Raw genomic sequence first — 20,756 nt, 5'->3', positions numbered from 1 at the left:
GGAAACCCAGAACTGGCTGGCCAAGGATTCCTCACCCACAACAGTGGCGGGTGTCCAAGGATTGGCCACCTGCAAAGTGTGATGTGCAATATTACCTCCACAGAAATGCTTGTGGAAGTAAAGGATCCAGGACCACTTTTCTGTGACTGTGTAAATGTTCGATCCATGCAGCACTGACGTGCACGCCATTTAAGCCCCACCACATGTACAAAAGAAGAACTAGCAAATGGCCGCGATAAGGCCATTGAAGTCGCCTGCTTCTGGTCAGAAACTGTTTTTTACTTTTAACTTTGTTTCATATACATCCATAGTTTTTAAATTGTGCAATGCTCTGATACGAAGGAAGGAAGGAAGGAAGGAAGGAAGGAAGGAAGGAAGGAAGGAAGGAAGGAAGGATTCTACAATCATCTTTTGAAGTCTTGCCATGGTTTGAGGAGCCGAAGCCTAGCTGGATTTGGCCCTGAGCAGGTGAGGTCTGTAGAACAGACGAGGCAAAAGGTTAACGGGGGGGGGGGGGAGAGAAAAAAAGAGAAGGGAAGAGCCCATTGCAGAAAGGAAGGCAGGAAAGGATCTGGACGGGATGGGTCAGGGAGACAAGAGGGGCAAGCGCCAGAAACTCCTCTAGGAAACTCCAAGTGGGGCCGAGGCGAGGCGGGTTCTGCTGGTGGGTTTCGGCCCTTGGTGAAGAACCTCCAGGAGCCTCCCACAGGGACAAGATGCAAGGCTTAACTCCATCGCGGGCTCTCTGTTCCTCGGATCCCCACCCTCTTTGTTCACTGGACCCTATTTGTGAATGTCATTACAATCTGATGAAATTGTGGCACAGGCCTTCACCCTGAACACCCTTTCTCTGTCTCTGTCTCTCTCTCACGCACACACACATACACACATTTATTTGTGGGCTCTGATCCCATCCCACCCCTTCTCTCTTTCTGGCGGACCACCGGCAGAAGGGAGCCTCACGGATTCCTATCGGAGCACCCAAAGGATGGGTGCCTTGTCCATTTGAGGCAGGAAGCGAGGGTTTCCGGCTGCTCTCTCTGCCTCCCCGTCCTCCTTTCCGCCAGTATCCTTCCCCCCCCCAAGAGGCATGTGTGCTGCTCCCTGGAACCAGCCATCCCCCAGAGCATCTCCTGTGCTCCGTACCCCTCAAAGAAGGGAGGGGGAAAAAAAACCCGGATTTGGACGGTGAAGCAGAAAATCCTCACTCCTGCTTAGCCGAGGAGACTCCAGAACCAAACCAAAGAGCCCCCCCCTTGCAGAAAGAGGCGCCCTAACCCTTTGAGCACTCAAACACACAAGGCACCTGGGAACGCAAGAGCGCTGAAAAGGAAAACGGGGCAACTTCCAGATCGTCGTCAAAAAATCTCACAACTCAAGAATTGTGCTGTCCGTCAGAAGGGAGGCCCCGCTTCACTCCGTCTCACTAACTACTCTCTCCCCCACCCCCAGAAATACAAGCCTAGCAGGGGTGAGTTGCTGTTTGTGGACTTCCATCTCCCAGAATCCCCTAGCCAGCAGAGCCATGGATCGTGTGGGCTGGGGATTCTGGGAGTAATAGTCCAAAAAGCATCTTTCCCCCCCTCTGCTCTGAACGCAACACCGTCCTTGCACAACACCAACCCAAGAAGCTATTCAAACACTAGGCAATTCACGACATGCCCAAGGCGGTGCCACTTAACGCCCTACTGTCCTCCAACAGATCTCCAGAACTACTCTCGAGGTGGGCTTCCAGAATCAGCAACAGGTTTTTGTCCCGATGGTTCCTCCAACGATGAATTTCAGTTCTCCCCCAAGCCTGGTGGCCTCTTAAAAGGGGCCTTCAGTGTCTCCTTAACACGGGCATGGACTCCCACGCCGTTTGCACAAGCAACAAACAGCCACCCTCTGCCCGGCTGGTACCTCGCCACCACTAAATGTGACCCGGAAGGGAGGCCATCGCTGAGCATCGCTGGGCAACACAAGGCTCGATCACAGACCCAAGAGACAAATGTTTCGGAAAGCCCGCCTCCCTTCCCAGCCCACCCGCAGAGGTTTTGACCCATTGCAGGATTCCACAGCGTCTATTTCTTGGGTGGTTGGCTTTGCCCACCATCCCACCGACTGTAACGACGCAAGCAGTTACCTCTTGAAGACAACCCTGCAAACGACCAGTGCCAGCCAAGCACGGAGACCTTCTTTCTGCCTGTCCGCCTCCAGCTCAGCCCCCTTGGCTTGTGCCTTGGAGGCTCCCCTCCATGTTCCGCCGGGTGATGGGGGGGGGTCCCGAGGGGGTCCCTGAGAGGAAGGTGCCTCCTCCTTCAGGACAAGGGCTCAGACGCTCCACGGTCTCAAGAGGCAGCGGTGGCAGCAGAGATGCGCGTGGATCCGATGAGCATGGCAAGGAGGACTTCCCTTCAGCCGGCGAAGGGCAGGCAGGAGAGCTCAGGGGGGCAGCATCCTCCGGGCCCCAGGCGGGAGCTTTTCAAGTTGACTTGGGGGGGGGGGAGAAAGGCTGGCTTGGAGAGGCCTCAGATCTCAACACCCTTCCCCCTCCCGAAGAGGAGGCCACCGAGGCAATTACAATTGTAAATGACGCTTGGAAAGGGCCCAGCGCTGGCTGGCCGCTTCTCTGTTTCTCATTCTCCCGTTTCTCCTCCTGCTGCGGCTCCTCTCCGCTCGCTCGCTCGCTCGCTCGCTCGCTCGCTCTCTCCGCTGAGAGAGAGAGAAGAGGAAGGAAATGGGGAGGCAAGCGAGAAGCTTGCGAGCCACTTTCCAAAGGGCACCGGGTCTCTCTGTGAGGCTGGGGCGCAGGCAATGCTCCCTTTTGCGCCAAGGAGCCAAAAAAGGGCCGGAGACCCTCCAGGAAGAGAAAGCCAGCCTCTGTTGCAGAAGGCTCCTGTCCCTCCACCTGCTTTCAAAGAGAAAGGGTGGCGTAAATGCCAGATTTGTAGCCCGTCCTGTCTGGAGCCAAACCAACAAACCAACCCACAAAAAAGCAGAGCCACCTGAGCAGGTTCTCCCAGCCTCCAGGTCTCTCCATCAAGCTTTGTGGCTTAGTCGTTCAGTCGTGTCCGAATCTTCGTGACCCCAAGGACTCAGAGCACGTCAGGCCCTCCCGTCTTCCACTGCTGCCTCCCGGAGTTGGGTCAGATTCCGCTTAGCTTCATCGAGCACAAGGTTGCAAAAAGCAGAAAGGAAAAGAGGAACGGAAAGAGCGCGGCGGGCGCCTCGCCAGGCGGCAGGCTGTCTTTGGACAGAACGGCAAGGCACAGAGGCGCTCCCCTTTCCCCTTGGCAGGAGCCCCTCTCCTGCACGAGGGGCTTGCTCAGGCCAACCACAACTGATTTTTCGCCTTCAGAAGATGGACCCTGAATGGGCTGAACCCAGCCGACTCTCACCCTCTCCTCCCGGCCTTCCCTTCGTCAAGGAGAGCCTGAGAGAGGGCCAGGCCAGCCCCTCCTGGGGACAGAAACCCAAATATTCTACCCTGCAGGATATTTTTCAGCCCCTTTCAAGGTACGCTTTCATGTTGGTGGAAAAGGATTTTGCACGGATGCCATGATCTGGGCCAACTATGGCAAGATCGTGATAGAACAGTGCAAAAAAAAGAAAAAAGAATCGATGACAACAACAACCATAATAAAGAATGGAAATCTCCAATCCTGTAAAAGGAAGCTAAGCCGGGTCACTGGGTCGCAATAGTTGGGGTGAATATGCCGCTCCTCCCTCCCACCCTCTCGAACCTCCTGTCATCAAATTAAGTGGGTGTCATGATCCAAGCTTATTATGACTGGGAGAAAAACTTGATTAGAAATATCAGCCTCGGTGGGCCCAGATTCAGCTCCCCGCTCGGCTATAGGAGCCCTGGGGTGACCTTGGGGGCAGTCACAAACATTCAATTTCACTTCCCTCCCAGGGTCGTTGGGAGTATAAGGTGGATAGAAGAGAACCACGTACACACTCCCTCAGCCTCTCCACAAGGAGGTCAATGCAACTACAGTAGTTTTGAGAGAGGCCATCCTAGAAGCCTCCCTCACGACCCCTGCATGGACGCAGGCACACACACACACCCCCAAGAGCACTTCCGCTTGCTCACCAACCATTAAGGGCACCTTGCCTGACTCTTCCAAGCTCTTCCCACCCACCCGATTCCAAATTTTATCCCGGGACAGGCCGGCGGGAGCCGTGAGCAACCTCTGACTGGCAAAATCCTGCCACATGTCAAAAAAGCTGTGCAACGGTCCTTGGCTAACTAACTTTTCATTTCTTTTCTTCCTCTGGCAGATCATGTTCTTCATTTAATTCTGGGACTGCTAAGAAGGGAACTCAACCCTCTATTAGGGGAAAAATATTCATTACAGCTGTCAGTTGAACACTTTTAGGTGATTATTCTGTCAGACAATCAATCACGTTTAATTAAAATCTGCATCGCCTCTCTGATCTTTTTAACTAGAGATGCCGGGACCGATCCTCGACCATTCCACATCCCAAAGCATGCAGCCTAATAGTGAACTACAAAGACCCCTTTTTTCTTCTTCTTTCGTTCCATATTAGGTTACAAAACTATTCCAAAACAGTGGAGGAGAAAAGGCACCTCGCTCATGCCCGCAACCTCCCTGTCTCTCCCAGTCTGTTTTCACCGACCAAATAGATTTTTCCAAGCACCCCTCTGGATGCTGCCTCAGCCGTGTTGCACAAAGACAGACAAACAGGACACACACACACACACACACCCCTTGGCAGAAGGAACGGCTGCCTTTAATTTTGAAAACATGAAAATTACACCGGTTATGAAGCACCAGCACCCACGAGGCATTGCTCCTCGTCTGCCCATCTTCTAAGGTTTGGCAGAAAAAGGACAGGAGATATTAACAGATTAGAAACCCCTCCGAGGTGGTGGCCTCAAACGGAAGTTCTCCTGGCTCCATCCGCCCCACGGGCTTCTCGGTCAGCAGCCGAGGGACTTGCATTTTGAGCCGGTTGGGTCGGCCCTGCTGAACCGCCTGCTGTTTTTTACAGTAACCTGCTCTGATGTTTCCAATTTATGGCTGCACGTGTTTTAAGGCCGCAGCCCCACCTTAGAGAACACTTGTTTTAGCCAAGCAGGAGACAAATTTTTGAAACAGAATAAAGTGTCTCCCCTTTGGTTGTTGTAACTTTTTCAGGCTGTTTGGCCGTGTTCTGGAGGTTTTCCTTCCTAACATTACTCCAGTCTCTGTGGCCGGCATCTTCAGAGGACAGGAGTCAGAACTCTGTCTGCACTCTGGTGTAGTGCGTGGGATAGTTGAGTATTTATAGCTGTGGGATCAGCTTTTTGTCCTTTTCAGGAGATGAGGTGATTATGATGATCAGGGTGTTTTTTTTTGTTATGGGTGTATTGTTGTGTTGGGAAGGGGGAAAGAGATGATTTGAAGATGCCAGCCACAGAGACTGGCGAAACATTAGGAAGAAAAACCTTCAGAACACGGCCAAACGGCCCAAAAAAACTTACAACAACCATCGGATCCTGGCTATGAAAGCCTTCGAGAATACATTGTGTCTCCTTGCTCCTAACTTTTATTTGCAGGAACTCCACCCCAGCCCAAGAGAGTTCTCATGATAGCAAGAATATCTGCACACTCCTTTAAGAGCTGCTTCCTTGCGGAATAGTTTTTTTAAAAAAAATAAATAGACGCATCCATTGATTTGCTTGCACCAAAATCTGCACATCCTTCTGCACTTGCCATGCGTCCGTGGCTTTCGCTTCTCAAAGTGAAAAGACACCCGCTTTCCATAGAGAAAATCTGCAGATTTCAGAAACCTTGATGGCAAGAACAGCAACCCGGAAACCATCCTTGTTTTCGTCTCATCTTGGGGGGGGGGGGGCTGTTTCTCAACAGGCTCCCTTCAGGGTGTCACCGCAGCTTCTCTCTGTCTCTGGACGTGCCAAGGGGAGCCGTTACCTTCACTTGAGAAGGAGCCTTTGCGGGGGCACCCCTAAACTAGGGTGTGGCTTCAGAGGGGAGCATCTCCAAGCCCACTTCCCCCCCTGCCCCGTGGCAGCAAAGAAGGAGCCCCAAACGGCTCCATGACCACAACGAATCCGTGGAGGGAAGGGGTGGGGGAAAAGCGGGACAGAAATGTGCCCAGGGGCTCCATCGCAGGAGCCCAGAGGTCAAGAAGGACATTTCCTCCCCCCTTCGTTTCTTTCCAGGGGGTTTCGGCAACAAAAGGTATCTCTCTCTGCCTTCAGCCCTGACAAGAAAAAGAGATGAGGAGAATGAAAACCGCCCGGGGAAACTCACCCCTTTCAAACTGCCTTTACACCACAAAGAGCCCCGACTTATTCGGATGAGTGGCCTGGCCGGCCACCCTCCCCTTCGTCATCCCAAGAGCCCTGCGGGCGACGGACAGTTCTTGACCAGACACCACACCGCCCGCCTAGCCTTCCCATTTTGCCAACAAAGCCCATCTGCCTGGCTGGTCTCCTCCGCTTTCCGTCCAGACCTTTGGGCTCCTCTTCCCTGGAATAAGTTAATTTACTGTAACACCCGCCTTTGTATGAAAACAGCTAAAACGACAGCCTTCCTGCAGCCATCCCATTTCCCTTCACGGCAGGAGTTAAACGCTCCTTGTTTCACGGTGTGAAGTGCTCCCGTCTTTTGAAATGCATGAAAACTACCGAGAGGGGTCAATTTCTCCAGAAAAAAAATGACAATTCTTATTTACTCTTCACTTTACTGCAGGCTCAATCGTTTCCTAGGTGGGGGGTCTTGGGGTGTTTTGGAAACGCAACCACGATCACCAGAACACATTCCATTTCAAGGCCCCGGAAAACCTGAAGACAACAACAGATGTGAAATCAACCCAGCCTCATCCTCTTCCTCCTTGAACGCCGCCACCACCTCCCACGTCTTCCCTTGGCGCTGCATTCCTTTACTCTGAAGATAGTAGCATTTCCCCCAAATCCCACAAGGTGCTAGTCCCCTTCTCTTCAGCCCTGGTTAAGCCTCATCTTGAGTCCTCAGTCCAGTTCTGGACACCACACTTCAAGAAGGATGCTAACAAACTGGAGCAAGTTCAGAGGAGGATGATAAGGAGGATCAGGGGGCTGGAAGCCAAGCCCTAGGAGAAAAAACTGAGAGGACTGGGCTGGTTTAGCCTTGAGGAAAAAAAGACTGAGGGGTGACAGGACAGCACTCTTCAAATTCTTGAAAGGTTGTCCTACAGAGGAGGGGCAGGATCTGTTCTCGATCATCCCAGAGTGCAGGACCCGCAACCATGGGCTCAAGTTAAAGGAAGCCAGATTTCGGTTGAATATCTGGAAAAACTTCTTAACTGTTAGAGCAGTAGGACAACGGGGCCCAAGACCTCAGGGGGAGGTGGTGGGCACTCCAACCCTGGAGGTTATCAAGAGAATATTGGAAACACACACACACACCCCGTCTGTCCGATCTGCTTTCCTGCCTTGAGCAGGGGGTCGGACCCGATGGCCCTGTAGGCCCCTTCCAACTTCATGATGCTGATTCCCAGGTCTCCTACACAGCTGGAGAACAGCTGGAGAACGGCCACAGCCCCTGTCCCTGCTAGACACTCGCCCAACTAAATCTCTGCCCCTCCGTCGCCCGATGGGGCACAGAGGGAGCACCAACGGAACACCCTACCTTATGACCCAGGGCTGCCCATGAAGCCTCCTGGTCCTGGTGGGGGGGGGAGGCGCTCCATTCTCCACGTCCATCATTGTGTGGAAGAGACGTGGCAACTCTGCTTGCCCTCTCCTCCCCCCCACGCCCCCCCCCATTCCGCAGTCATCTTGCTTTCCAGCATTTGCATCTCCTAAGAAGTGCAATTAAGGAGCGAGTTTTTAAAAAGTCTTTCCCGTGATTTTTCAAGTGACTGATGCTAATGACAAGTGCACACTACAGTCAAGAGTTCCCACTCCATTTGTGCTACTCAATTACGAGTGTTCACCTGCATTAGAAAAACATAAACTCCCCAGCCTCCCATCTCTTCCTCGCTGTCCTTGGCTTATAGCCTTCACACTATGCACCCGAACCCCACCCCACCCCATAAACAAGACTAGGCCTATAGGTCCAGGCTGGTAAAGGAAATAATAGGCTCCCACTGTTAGCCTACGGAACTCTCTGCCACAAGATGGGGAGACCTCCTCTCACCTAAAGAAGATCAACTGAGTGACTGCAAGGAATGGAAAGCAAGTGGAGCCTCCATGTGCAAAGGCAGCTTATCTCAGAGTTATCCCCACCTGCCAGCAAATGAAATGGCTGCCACGTTCACAGATTCGTCCTCCCACTTGGTCTCTTTTAGAGACTGGAAGACTTCACCACAAAGCGCTGTTTAGGGGACTGAAGGTGAACCCAGACTCGGCTGACCCATTCTGGCCCCCCCACAGGTCTGTGGGCCGGCTCCTCTCCCTTCACAGCCCCAACCCTCGAGGAAACCTTGACCACAATGTCTGCTCGCTCCCATCGTGGACCGCACGGGCCTTCCTTTCCCGGTCTTGCTTCCCTCCACCCCCCATCCCAGTTACCTGCAAGGGCCAACAAACCCATTTGAAAGCCCCTGAGCTCCACGTGCTCTCTTCCGTCTTTGGGAATCTCCGAGGGGGTCCAGCTTTTCCTCCTTCCTGCTCAGCAGGGCGCCAAGGGCTTCACCCAGGCAGCTCCCACCCTGGCAGGAGGTGCCAGCCTCAGCCTGAGAGTGCCGTCTTCTCCCCCGGGCTTCCTGCAAGCCTCCCCCCCCGGATTCGCTTCCATCTTTAGACACAGGCTGGTCAGCCGCACCGCCCTGACGGGGCTGAAAGACTCTTATTAGGCGAGGATGTGACAGTCGAGCATCGTCGTTGGAACCAATTTTGAGGAGGTTGGCCGGGTCCCGGGGAAAAAAAAGGAAATCATTTCGCAGTGCCTTCGTTCCAGTAGCGCAGTCGCCAACTGTGTCACGTTTTACTTCAGCCACACAGTAAATGCAGTGTTTTTGACACCCACCGCCACCTCCGCTTCCTCCCCCCCCCAACCCCACCTCCTTGGCCCTGGCAAACTACTTCCTCTCTGGCTGATTCTTCCCACACCTGCAACCTGCTGAGCTTCCCGGGCGAGGAAAAGAGGAAGAGGAGCAGTCTAACCTTAGGGGACACTGCCCCTTTCATCTGGGGTGAAGGCCCAGTGGGGCCACAGTGGCCAGTAGCCAGAGGGACCCCCTCTCGAGGCGGAGGAGCATAGCCCAGAGGCTGGTTTAAGTACTCTTAACTCTTTTTTTAAAATGGTTTTAAAAGGTCGGTGCAGTTCTTGCGTACTTGTTACACTAGATTATTGCTACCTGGGGGGGGGGATGTTTTCAGCTTTTAAAAAACTAATTTTAAACTGCAGAAACACCCTTGCACCCTCTAGTGGCAAAACATATATATCTGTTGATAAAACACCCTTGCGCCCTCTAGCGGCAAAACATATATATGTTGATAAAACACCCTTGCACCCTCTAGTGGCAAAACATATATATCTGTTGATAAAACACCCTTGCACCCTCTAGTGGCAAAACATATATATCTGTTGATAAAACACCCTTGCGCCCTCTAGCGGCAAAACATATATATGTTGATAAAACACCCTTGCACCCTCTAGTGGCAAAACATATATATCTGTTGATAAAACACCCTTGCACCCTCTAGTGGCAAAACATATATATCTGTTGATAAAAGCCATTGCCATTCAAAAACTCAAGCTGGAAGCCATGGAGGAGTTGTCTTGTTTTGAACATATATATTCAGAACCAGACAACTCCTCCGTGGGTTGCAGCTTGAGTTTTTGAATGGCAGTCGCTTTTATCAACAGAGCAATACTTGTCCCAACCGTCCCCGGAAGGTTGAGTTTCCAGCACTAACCCCTGGACGCAATCTGCCAAATGCCCCCCCCCCCAGTTGACTTCGCTGAGGTCCCTGACAGTCCAGGTCCAGCAAAGCACCGAGACCTGGTCTGAGTCGCAGTTGTTTGAAGGAGGTTCTCCCCCCCCCGCGCTGGGGGGAGTCCCCGATGTAGTTCCTCCTGGAGCCCTCTTTGCTACTCTCACTGACGCCTTGTGCTTCCCGTGCTAGAGAGTTAGGGCGGGAAATGCGGTGAGGATGCCAAAGCGGTGAGGTGACGAAGGGCCAGCAGCAGGTGGTGGCCTTGGGTCCCTCGATCCCTCCCACGGACGGACAGACGGACGGACACGGTGGGAGAGGTGACCTCAATGTCCTCTATAGGCCACCTTGTATTATGTGGGTCAGAAGATGGGGCCTCACCCCTTGACCGCCTCTCCTCAGGTCTCCTCAAGTCCCCTCTTCCAATGGTGGTGGTGGTCCCAATTCCGCCAGCACTAGCCCCTTTATTTATCTCTGACGCCACTTCCCTCTCCAGCTGCCTGGCATTAGGCTGTTGCCCTTCCTTCCTTCCTTCCTTCCTTCCTTCCTTCCTTCCTTCCTTCCTTCCTTCCTTCCTTCCTTTCCTTCCTTCCTTCCTTCCTTCCTTCCTTCCTTCCTTCCTTCCTTCCTTCCATTCATCATCAGCTCCTTCCTTAAGTCACGAGGACTTTTCTTTGATTTGCAGTCAGTTTTTTTTCTATTTTACCCTTAACCCAGGCTATTCATTTTTAACCATTCTTAGCCATTCCCACCCACCTAGCCCACGACAGCTCTGCTCCAGGAGCGCTGTGGCATTCTAGATGGTGAATTGGACTGAAAGGCAGAGGAGCAATTTCCCCATACATTACAGGAAACCGTTCAGGGGGGAACCGGGCTCTCTGTGACTTTTACGTTCTAATTTGGCCGCTGGTCATGCATGAAGGATTTTATGTTGACGTGCTCAAGAGCTGCCATTAAGCTGTTTGCTTTGAAAGGCCTGGCCATAAAATATTCTATGCAAATCTGCAAGGTGTTGATGAAATTTACATTTTGTCCTTCCCTGCGGCCCCCATACCGAGCCGAACAGGGTTGCTCCTTCCTGCGGGCTTTGTGGACTTTTTGTTACCCTTGCTGTTTGCATTTCCTTGTTTGCATTTCCATGTATTACATCAGCAACCTTCAAGAAAGGAAGCCCAACAGGTAGGAAAAAATTACTACCACTTAATTTTAGAAATCAAGCTCCCACTGAGAGGGTGGGGTTTCCCCCCCCTCCGGTATATGAAGCCAAACTAATATATGAAATTAGACTTTGCAATTAAATCCAGTATAAGAGACCTTGAATTAAAAGATACAAGTCTATTGCACTGGAGACTGACTAAAAAGTTCAGCGTTTCTCCACCTTTGCTTGAAAAACTTTTACCTTTCAGCCCATCCTAATCACCTTATCGGCTAGACAGGAAGCCTGCAGGGCAGGGTTCATTTTTTATAACTCAATTGCAATGGTCCATACAACAATGAATATTACAGCAATGAATATTTATCTCTTTGATCCAGCCAAAATCCGTTGCCCCGAGGCTGCGGTCCTTTTCTCCTACTCCTTTGACACAGCAAAGGGTTGATGAACCTCTGAATTACGCAGAAGGGGTTGATGCAGCATAACCTTAAATAGCTTTGCCAGATCTCACGGCAGTGGCTCAAGTTCCAAGGATCTGCTAAGTTCCTTGTGGGTTGAGGGCTGCAGGTAAGGATACCAACCCTCAGGTCGAGCAACAGAGGAGACGACCGCTGACCTTCTGTCTCTGATGGAGTTTTAATGTCTGGACTCCTGTCTCCATCCATTCCCATGTGATGCCAGGACTCACAGGCTCAATCGGAAGAAATGCATGGGTATGTTTCACAAAATCCACGGGCAAAGAATGCAAACTAGACTGTATGCAGATGGGGCTGCTGCGCACTTTAAGGAAAAAGATGGAGGGGAAGGCCCGTGTTATCTTCACCTGTAAAAAACAAAAAACAAACAAACCCTTCTTCCAAAACCTCTGGAGCTAGATTTGGAAAGAAAACTTTCGGCTTGCCTTAAGCCCCATGCGACTCAGGAGGCCAAACTTTACTGACCCAGATGGCTCCCCCACCTCGAACCATAGTTAATCTGTAGGTAAGTGGTCTGCATCCCAACTCCCTTTGGTCTATCTGGTGGACGGCGCTGCTGGCGGGAGTGCGCCAGGCCCTTTCTTTCCTTGTGCTCTGGAAGCGAGCAAACACTCAGCTCTTCAGAAGAAGCCTTCCAGGATCATCTCCCTTCATCACAGTTTTATGTACCATTTCTGATCTTGTTGCTTGTGCGTTGTCTCCGGGGGGGGGGGAGTTTCTTGCTTTTCGATTATCTTTCAATGGGTGTGTGAAGGTCGGGTGCTGAGGTTTCACGTGTACGTTTGCAAACCACCCGGAACGGTGGCGCTGCTGCTAGAAGGGCAGTATCAAAATTTAATAAATAAATAAACAGGATGAGCTTAGAACGGCAGAGCTGAAAGGGATCCTATGCCTCCTTAAGCCCCCTCGGTCCCTCCCCAGGAATGTGGGGCGAGAGCACATTCAAGAGAAGACTGGACCATTGTCTGCCCGATCGGCTTGGCTTTGGGTGCCTGCCTTGCGCAGTGGGTTGGACTCCATGGGCGGAGAGGCCCCTCCCGACTCGATTAGCTTAGGATTCCTTCTCCAAGCCGGGGACCATCAGCAGCCTGATGGGCCTTCCAATTCGAACACCACAAGAGAGTGCTTTTAAGTCTAAAAATGGATCTTTTTTAGAAAAAAAAAAGTCACTGTAAGGCCCCGAGGATCCCTCCTCTTGTGTGATGAAAAGGCCACTTTGTAGAATTGCCTCTGAATGTTCTCCAACCATCCTTTGTGGCCTGCGCTGTCTTATCCCAAGCCCTCCCACGTCCAGGAACCATCGCAGGTCTGAAGCGCTGCAGAACATGCAAAGCGGTCTGTGGGTTGCTAAACCTGCCATGGCTATAACCACCGGCACCAGATGCAAAACACGCCTTTGCAAAAGAAAGAAAGAAAGAAAGAAAGAAAGAAAGAAAGAAAGAAAGAAAGAAAGAAAGAAAGAAAGAAAGAAAGAAAGAAAGAAAGAAAGAAAGAAAGAAAGAAAGAAAGAAAGGTGCCATTTACAAAAGGTGCGCTCCTCCTTTCTAACAAAGAACAGCAGCGGAGGCTGCTTTGGAAGAGATGCGACTGTGGCCAAGATGCCGATACGGGGAGATGTTTAGCTTACTACTGTTTTCCTCCCGCAAAGCAGGGCAAAAGTGTGGTGTGGAAAATATTACAATGGGAAAACACCTAGAAGAAGTGTTCTTTCCCCCCCCACCCCTCATCCCATGCCAGGTCCTGATCTAATTTACTCTCTTCCCCATTCATTTACTAATGTGTGCCGTCAAATCTGTTCTGACTCATGGTGCATGACCAAAAGGTGTTCACCATTCCCTTCTTCTGGGTGGGGGGGGGCAATCTTTGGGACTGTGCAGCTTGCCCAAGGCCTGCCTAGGCTGGGTGTTCTCCCAGGAGGCACAGCGGGGAATCGAACGCTCACCCTCTGGCTTCACTGCCAGGTGCCTGAGTTACTGATGCATCCATTTAACTTTGATAGGCTGTAGGAGATGATGACCGTGTCGTCACATCTTGCTCTCCCCTTCCCGGCCTACTTCTGAGCAGCCTGGAAACCCCCCTCCCTTTCCACAATTTCAGCCATCAGAAGAGATTTGGCACAAGATGCTTTCTGGAACAAATGCAAAACCAAAGCGCTCCACTCCCCTGATTTCAGATGTGTGGAGATGGGCCGTGGTTTCTCAGAAGCAAGGAGAGATTCTCTGCACATGCTCAGAGATGCTCTCACTCCACCCATTCAGAGGAGGGAAGGTCTGGCCTCCATTTCAGTGAACACCCCAGGGCCCTTAAGGGAAGCCAGGCGAAGAGGTCCTCCTCGGCGGGTCAACTTCAGTGTTTATAAAGATGCAAAAAGAAAACACAAGCAAGCAAGCAAGCAAGCCCACCCCAGCCGCCCGGCCGGAAGAGAGCTGACTCGTCCTGGCAGTGAGACAGCTTTGCCAGCTAAATGGACCCTAATAGGATCCTCCCCGCTCCCATCAGCTCTCCCATCCCCTCTCTCTTGCTAGTGATTTATTTATACCGTGACCATCTCTGCAAGATTCAGGTCCATTAGAGAAATTAAAATGAACAATTGCCAGCAACCAGCACACACTCAGCCCTGCTCTCCCTCTCCCCTCCTGAACACTTGGGAGATAAATGCCCTCTGGCAAGCATCCCAGCCAGCCGGAGTCAAAAGCATGTGGGAGCCACCCCGCCCGCCTTGCAGAGAGCCTTAAGAGCCTGCCGGACTCCCAGCTGACAAGGCAACACACACACAAACACACCCCATTTATTTGCTCCTGGAAGGAAGGAAGGAAGGAAGGATTAAAGATAGGCAGGGAGAAACAAGGAAGGAAGGAAGGAAGGAAGGAAGGAAGGAAGGAAGGAAGGAAGGAAGGAAGGAAGGAAGGAAGGAAGGAAGGAAGGAAGGAAGGAAGGAAGGAAGGAAGGAAGGAAGGAAGGAAGGAAGGAAGGAAGGAAGGAAGGCTGATGATGGATGGATGGATGGATGGATGGATGGATGGATGGATGGATGGATGGATGGATGGATGGATGGATGGAAGGAAGGAAGGAAGGAAGGAAGGAGGGAGGGAGGGAAGGAAGGAAGGAAGGAAAGAGACCATTTCAGATGGAAACAACTGCAAATCCACACACCAGCACCTTCAGAAATTCCCAGGCACTTGATGTTTGTGGGTAAGGATGGTCCACACTAACAACTGGGACATTTTTGAAGGCAGACGCAATGGCTCTTCTGCAGCCACAGTCTCTCCATTGGCCCACCCATGATGTGCTAGGTGACAACCTCCACCACCCCACAGACAGCTACAGCCGAACCGGACTGGAGGGCCCCAGACCAAGGAAGCAGGGCGGGTGGTAGGCCTTCCTCAGTGGAGTATGCGTGTGTGTGTGGGGGGGGAAGAGTCATGCTTCACTGTTGCCGCACGTGGAGGCCGTCATGTTTTGGATAGTCTCTGTGCCTGCCATGATGGAGACATCAAAGACGAAACATGGATGCTCCTACCTGGTACCTCATCCAGCCCTCCCACCACAGGGGAAATCTGTTGCTTGTTCTTGTTCCCCGAAGACTGCCAGAGACCCCCTCCCTCCAAAGAATCAGACTGCCTCCAGGGTGGGGAACCTGTACCTGTTTTGTAATTCTTGAACCTCAGACATCTTGACCTAGAGTTGAGGGGAGCTGATGTTCAACGTCGGGTCGAATGGTTCCCAACCTTCGATCCCCAGAGGTTCTCGGACTGCAACTTCCAAAAATCCTGGTCAGCACAACAAGTAGTGAAAACTTCTGGGAGTTTTAGTCCAAGAACCCCTGGAGACCCAAGGATGGGAACCACTAGACTAGATAACCATGGGGGGCCCACCACACTGGGATCCGGGGAATTTGGGTGGGTGGGTGGGCTGGCATGAGGGGAAGCTTCCTGCCCAGAGGCAGAGGATTTACATCTGGAACCTCTGGCGTGCATCACCCCATCCTTAACTCATCCTTAAACACAACACACATTTCTAAGTTGGCTTACAAGGCTGAAAGCTGTCAAGATAATACAAACCCAGCAGAATGGACACTCCAGATGTCAATGCTCCACCATGCGCAACCATGGCGGGCCCTGCAAACGGTGAAAGCCTCCAGCTGGAACCCACAGCAGAAACAAGGAGAGGCGAGGAGTGCTGCACCCCTGGGGAACCTCACGTCCATCATTTCATGCCGAGTTCAAACTCAGGGTGGGCCAGACCAAACGACACCAGAGACCTGTGAGTGTCGATGCGAAAGCCCCGAGTGGGTCAAAGCTCCCCTGTGTAGCTCATCCAGCCAAGACTTTACACCCAAGCCAGCAGCCCTGAAAAGGGGCAGAAAGAGAACCAGCTCGTCCACATTCCCCACGAACGCCCAGAGTTTCGTGGCACAGCCGTTTCTTCCATCAGGCAGAGCCAGGCAGGAGATCTGGGGCATTGTGAAAGGGCAACAGGACAGTCTCAAGGTATTTTTCCCTATAAAAGAGGGTGAGGGACATTCCCGGGATATCCTGTGCCGGCTTTTCAGGACTCAGTGCCTCGATTTGGGGGGGGGGGGGAGAGACCATTTTTTCCTTCACCTCAGTCAGCAAAACGTCGTGGGCCAGCCCTGTTGCTGGGCAACCGCTTGCTCCAGCATGCTGCCCGGGGAAAGGCTGGCATGGACCCTCTGGCCAAAGCCCCTTGGGCATTTCTTGGCCCAAGAAGGGCTTCCTCCAAACCTGCCTCACACGGCTGCTTCCAAGACCACGAGAGCATTCGGTTCCTTCTATTTAAGTCCAGAATGAAGCTCTCCATAGGTTCGGAGGATCTATTTCCACAAACACACACACCTGCAAACACAGTGCATGCGCATGGAGGGGCCCCACAGGTACCCTCGGCCCCCACACAAAGGTAGCCAAGCTGCACGCGCCGCCACATGAGCAGGCCTTCGGTCACAGTGCCCTGGGAGACTCTGGGCAGCTAGCCCGGCAGTTTCTGAGGACCAGCCAGCGTGTGGGCGGCCATTCCCGGGCCTTCCTCTGGACCACCGGTTCTCGCCACCTCCCCCCCCTCTCCGTTCACCCCACTGGACGGAGCAGCCCACTGCCAGGGAAGGCTGTCTTGCAAGAAAAACACTACAGTATTTCTGGCATGGCTGGAACCCGAACATTCAGAATAATTATGAAAAGGTCTCTAGTACATAAAAGACAAGATTTGTCCGCTGGGAGGAACACAGGGAGATTTGGATTCAAATCCTCACAGAACTCTGGAAAGTCACGGGCCGACACCGGGATCTGTTTCTATCTCTCAGCCTAATCCACCCACAGGGTGTTAAGGATGCCGAAAGGGGCTCATTTCCGCCCACCCGGTAGTTCTTGGAAGGAAAGGAAGGGACAGCAATTCAAAATCTCGCCCAATTACAAAGCACTCCTTCCCAGGGTTTCCCCCATCATCACCACCACTCCCAAGGGTTATTTTTTTCCTGGATCAGGCTCTTCAGCTTTCTTGGACTTCTCCCCCACCCCCACCATGGTGGCTACAACGATCACATCCACCCTTCTAGACAACCCCCACCCGTTTCAGCCTGAAAACTCCAGCGGAACTTCAAAACTGTCATTTTGGTTGGAAGGAGGCTTAAATCATCAAGCTCCCCTTCAAATTAAAGGGGGTGGGGGAAAGGAAAGGAGACGTTCCACCATTTGCCTGTAACTCTTGTCACTTAATCAAATTAAAACAGATTTCCCTGAAAGGGAACCATCCATTTTAATTTACGGGCCAGGAAAAGGCAGAGAAAGTTTAGATTTGATGGAAGAAGCGAAATTACCATCCGTCTTTGTTTTTCCTGAGGGAAGGTCAAACTCCTTTTTGCCCTCCACACCTCTGCAGAACAGAGCAGTAAATGTCAGTGCATGCTCACACGCATGCATGCATGCATGCATGCACACCCATGTGCACGCACACACACACACAGATGCCCCCCTAGCACAGATGGGAAATGCTACATTATTAAATTCAACTTCCAGGGTCCCCTGGCCATCAGGGAGACAGACCCCAAAATGAATGTTTCCTAGTTCAGTGCAACAAGCAATGCCCTATGCAATTTGTTTCCCCAGAAAATCCGTGAGCCAGTCATCAGCATTTCCATCAGGAGAGGCTGGGTGTCAGGAGACCGGGAGAAAGGAAAACAGGTGATCCCTGTCCTGCTTCTTCTCCCCCAGGTGCTGGTGGACTGAAGTCCAAGCAGGTGGAAATCCATCTTTGTGGATGCTTTAGTCTTGCTGCCGTGCGGCGTATGGTCTGGACTTCAATCCACCACCGCCTGGAAAGGCTTCCCCTTTCAGGAGGGCCTCTGCTTGTCAGCAGCAGATCGGTGAACCAAATCTTAACTGCTTGTCCACAGGGTATGAGCTATTCGGTGCCTCTCTGTGCTAAATGGATGGCTAAACTTTGAACCAATTCAGATCACGGATTCACATCATCCAGCACTGCCTGGTGTCCTCTACGGCAGGGGTCATCAATCCCTGGTCCGCGGCCCAATGCTGGTCCATGGGCTTGCCGGAACTGGGCCGCAGATACGGATCTCTGTGTGTGGGGGTGTCACGCCCGCGGTGGGTGTGTCACGTTCGTGCAGGGAGGTCATGTCCATGGGGAGCATGTCACGCACGCGGTATGTGCGTCATGTTTGTGCGGGGGTGTATCACACACCCCACCCCTGCCCCTCCGCTCGAGTGTGACATGCCCCCCACGCATGGAGCTTGCTCCCCCCAGCCTGTCCATGGCCCCAAAAAGGTTGGGGACCACTGCTCTATGCTATGGGAAGAAAAGTGGTATGCTGTAGATGCGACCTTCCAGTAGGCAGGCATGCAAGCATACGAGCCCTGTCGAACTGCCAGGGGCTCTGTCTCCACCTTTGTGGATAAGAGGACCTGGCAACGAAATGGGTAAGCCCTGAACACACCATTCCCCTTCCAAACAACAACAACAACAACAGATTATCTGGCACCAAGCCTCACGCAGCATGGAAGGTTGCCTTATCCAAGTTCTCACACCCTTCGTTCCATAAGCTAAGACACAGATGGTCACCCACCACCCAAAGGGGTTCCCGGGGGCTTCTCTGATCCTCCTGCCTGCAGGCGGAACCTCTCCCCTTGTGTGCCTCTTCCCGCCCTTCTCCCCTTCCCCAGGTCAGAACACAATCTTTCAACAGGAGGCCTGAACGAGCCAAGCCCCGCCAGGACCTGGGAGGTCCACCATTCCCACCCAAACGCACTGGGCACCCTTAGGCTCCTCAGCCGGATCTACCCCATCGGTCCATTGTAAGGGCGGGGGGGGGGGTGTTGGGAAGCAAGAGAATCTTGCCTGCGGCTTTAAGTTCATGGGAGGAAAGACAGAGCATGCATGTAAATCGAGACAAGAACATCCTTTTTGCATATTTACGTCAGTGCAATGGCATGGGTGTAAATTTCATCAGCACGCTGCCATAGGATAAGAAGCTGGCACAGACATTTCTTATCCCACTAAGGTGAGCCAGTGTGTGGCAGCCCATTTCCCCAACCTTTTTTTCATTTACAACCACTTGTTGCTGAAATAAGAGGCCAACGGAGTTACACAAGTGAGCTGAACTAACAGGATTCTGGCCACAACATAAAACAGTGTATCAGTCATTATGTCCCCCCCTCTCCACCTTTTTTTTAAAAAAAATTTAAAATATTGTTGCTCTCTCTCTCTCCTTAAAAGGGACACAGTGTGGCTTACATCATCAATAATAATCCTGTGCCTTCAAGTCCATTCTGATTTATGTCGACCCTTTCCAGGGTTTTCCACGTAGAGAACACACTCAGAAGTGGGTTTTGTCCTTCCTTTCTTCCGGGGGTGCCTGGGGACTTCTTGTGCAGCTGGCCCAGGGCCACCCAGGCTGACTCTACACAGGATAATATTTAAAAACTAAAAGCAGTACATATATAAATATTTTTTTTAAAAGAATCAAACGCCGCACAAAAAATGGTCAAGGAGATCCACAGATTCAAAGCAACAAGGCGTAACGTTCCAAGCAAAGGCTGCCCCTCTTTGTCCACATCCATCTGTTATCAGACAGTAAGAATCTCTGGCCGGGGGGGCAACTTCAGTGTGTTGTACACCAGCACCCAGGACCGGCTCAGCATCAAAGAGGGAGGGCAACAGCCCGCCACTCCGGGGGGGGGGGGCGGCTTCTTGACACCTCCTTTCTCTTGCTTGAAGAGCCCTCCAGGAACTCCGAAGCCAGAAATGAACTGCAAGGTGATATGAACAAGAAGAGGCTCCTTTCCCCCTTTGACAGAAGCCCCCCCCCGGGGGGGGACAGGCCTGTTTGGGCAGGCCAACAGGTCCTGTCAAGACTAAACTGTGGAAAGGTGCTCAAAGGGGAGCCCCCCCCCCCCCAAAATTTTCAGCACTGCAAAGAAGTGAATTGGAGGAAGGTAGGAGTGGGGGGGGGGGGTCCTTAAAAGTGGCCAGGGCTCAGCGTCCCTCTCCAAGCATGCTCCCCTGAAATGCAACACCAGGGTGCAAATGCTGGCACTTCATCCCAGAGGAAACCCAAGTGGCTGTGGGGGGGGGTGGGCTGTTCCCTTTCTCCCTCTCCCGGCAGAGACAGATGTTGCCTCCAGGGTGGAGTGTCCCTGCTCCCTCTGTGCACCGAGGTCACTGCAGAGCCAAACGGAGGGGGGGGGGTCGTTTAGCCCTCTGCGCTGCTCCCCAAGCGGGGCAGAGAACAGGGTTGGGGGGCTGGCTCGCTCTGCCCAGGCATACTGACCAACCAAACAGCCTTTGGATCCACAGATGTGAAAAGGTTGGGTTGTTGGTGGTGTTGGGGGGTCTCTTTTAGTTCTCGAGAACAAGACAGGCTTCTGAAGTTTCCGTCGATGATCCCAAGCCTGAAATCCTGCAGAAGGCAGGCGGAGATGCTCACGTTAAGAGGCAGAACAATCCTTCATAATGCATAATTGAAAGTTCAAATGTTTTTGCTGGCGCTCGTTTTCTCAACAAAAATACAGCCGGTAATCACACAGCAAAGAAGCACTTGAGGTGAAAAAGCTGCCGATGCAACATGAAGGGCACAATTAAGACCCTGGAAAGCAGGATTAATTTTAAGAGGCTCAGCTTTTCCAGAATTCTTGAAAGATAGCTGCATTCATTTTCTTTCTTTCCCCATGTGTCTCTGTGGGGGTTTTTTTGTTGTTGTTTTTTTTGGGGAAAAAGCATACAA

At 52.1% G+C, this 20,756-nt stretch overlaps 1 protein-coding gene across 9 annotated transcripts in view; it reads right to left on the bottom strand.

Moving 5' to 3' along the window:
* CNTFR (ciliary neurotrophic factor receptor) overlaps positions 1-20,756 on the bottom strand; it is a 385,998-nt gene that overhangs the window by 325,035 nt on the left and 40,207 nt on the right. Inside the window, exon 1 of one of the 9 annotated variants that reach the window (XM_020800689.3) lies at positions 2,126-5,837. The exons of the other annotated variants lie outside the window; for them this stretch is intronic. The gene's annotated coding sequence lies outside the window, so the exon portion shown is untranslated. Of the gene's footprint in view, positions 1-2,125; positions 5,838-20,756 lie in introns of those variants that run through there. 9 annotated transcript variants of the gene reach the window in all.

Source organism: Pogona vitticeps, chromosome 2 (assembly GCF_051106095.1).
Source record: "Pogona vitticeps strain Pit_001003342236 chromosome 2, PviZW2.1, whole genome shotgun sequence".
Classification (NCBI taxonomy): Eukaryota; Metazoa; Chordata; class Lepidosauria; order Squamata; family Agamidae; genus Pogona; species Pogona vitticeps.
This window is presented reverse-complemented; position numbering and strand designations above follow the sequence as displayed.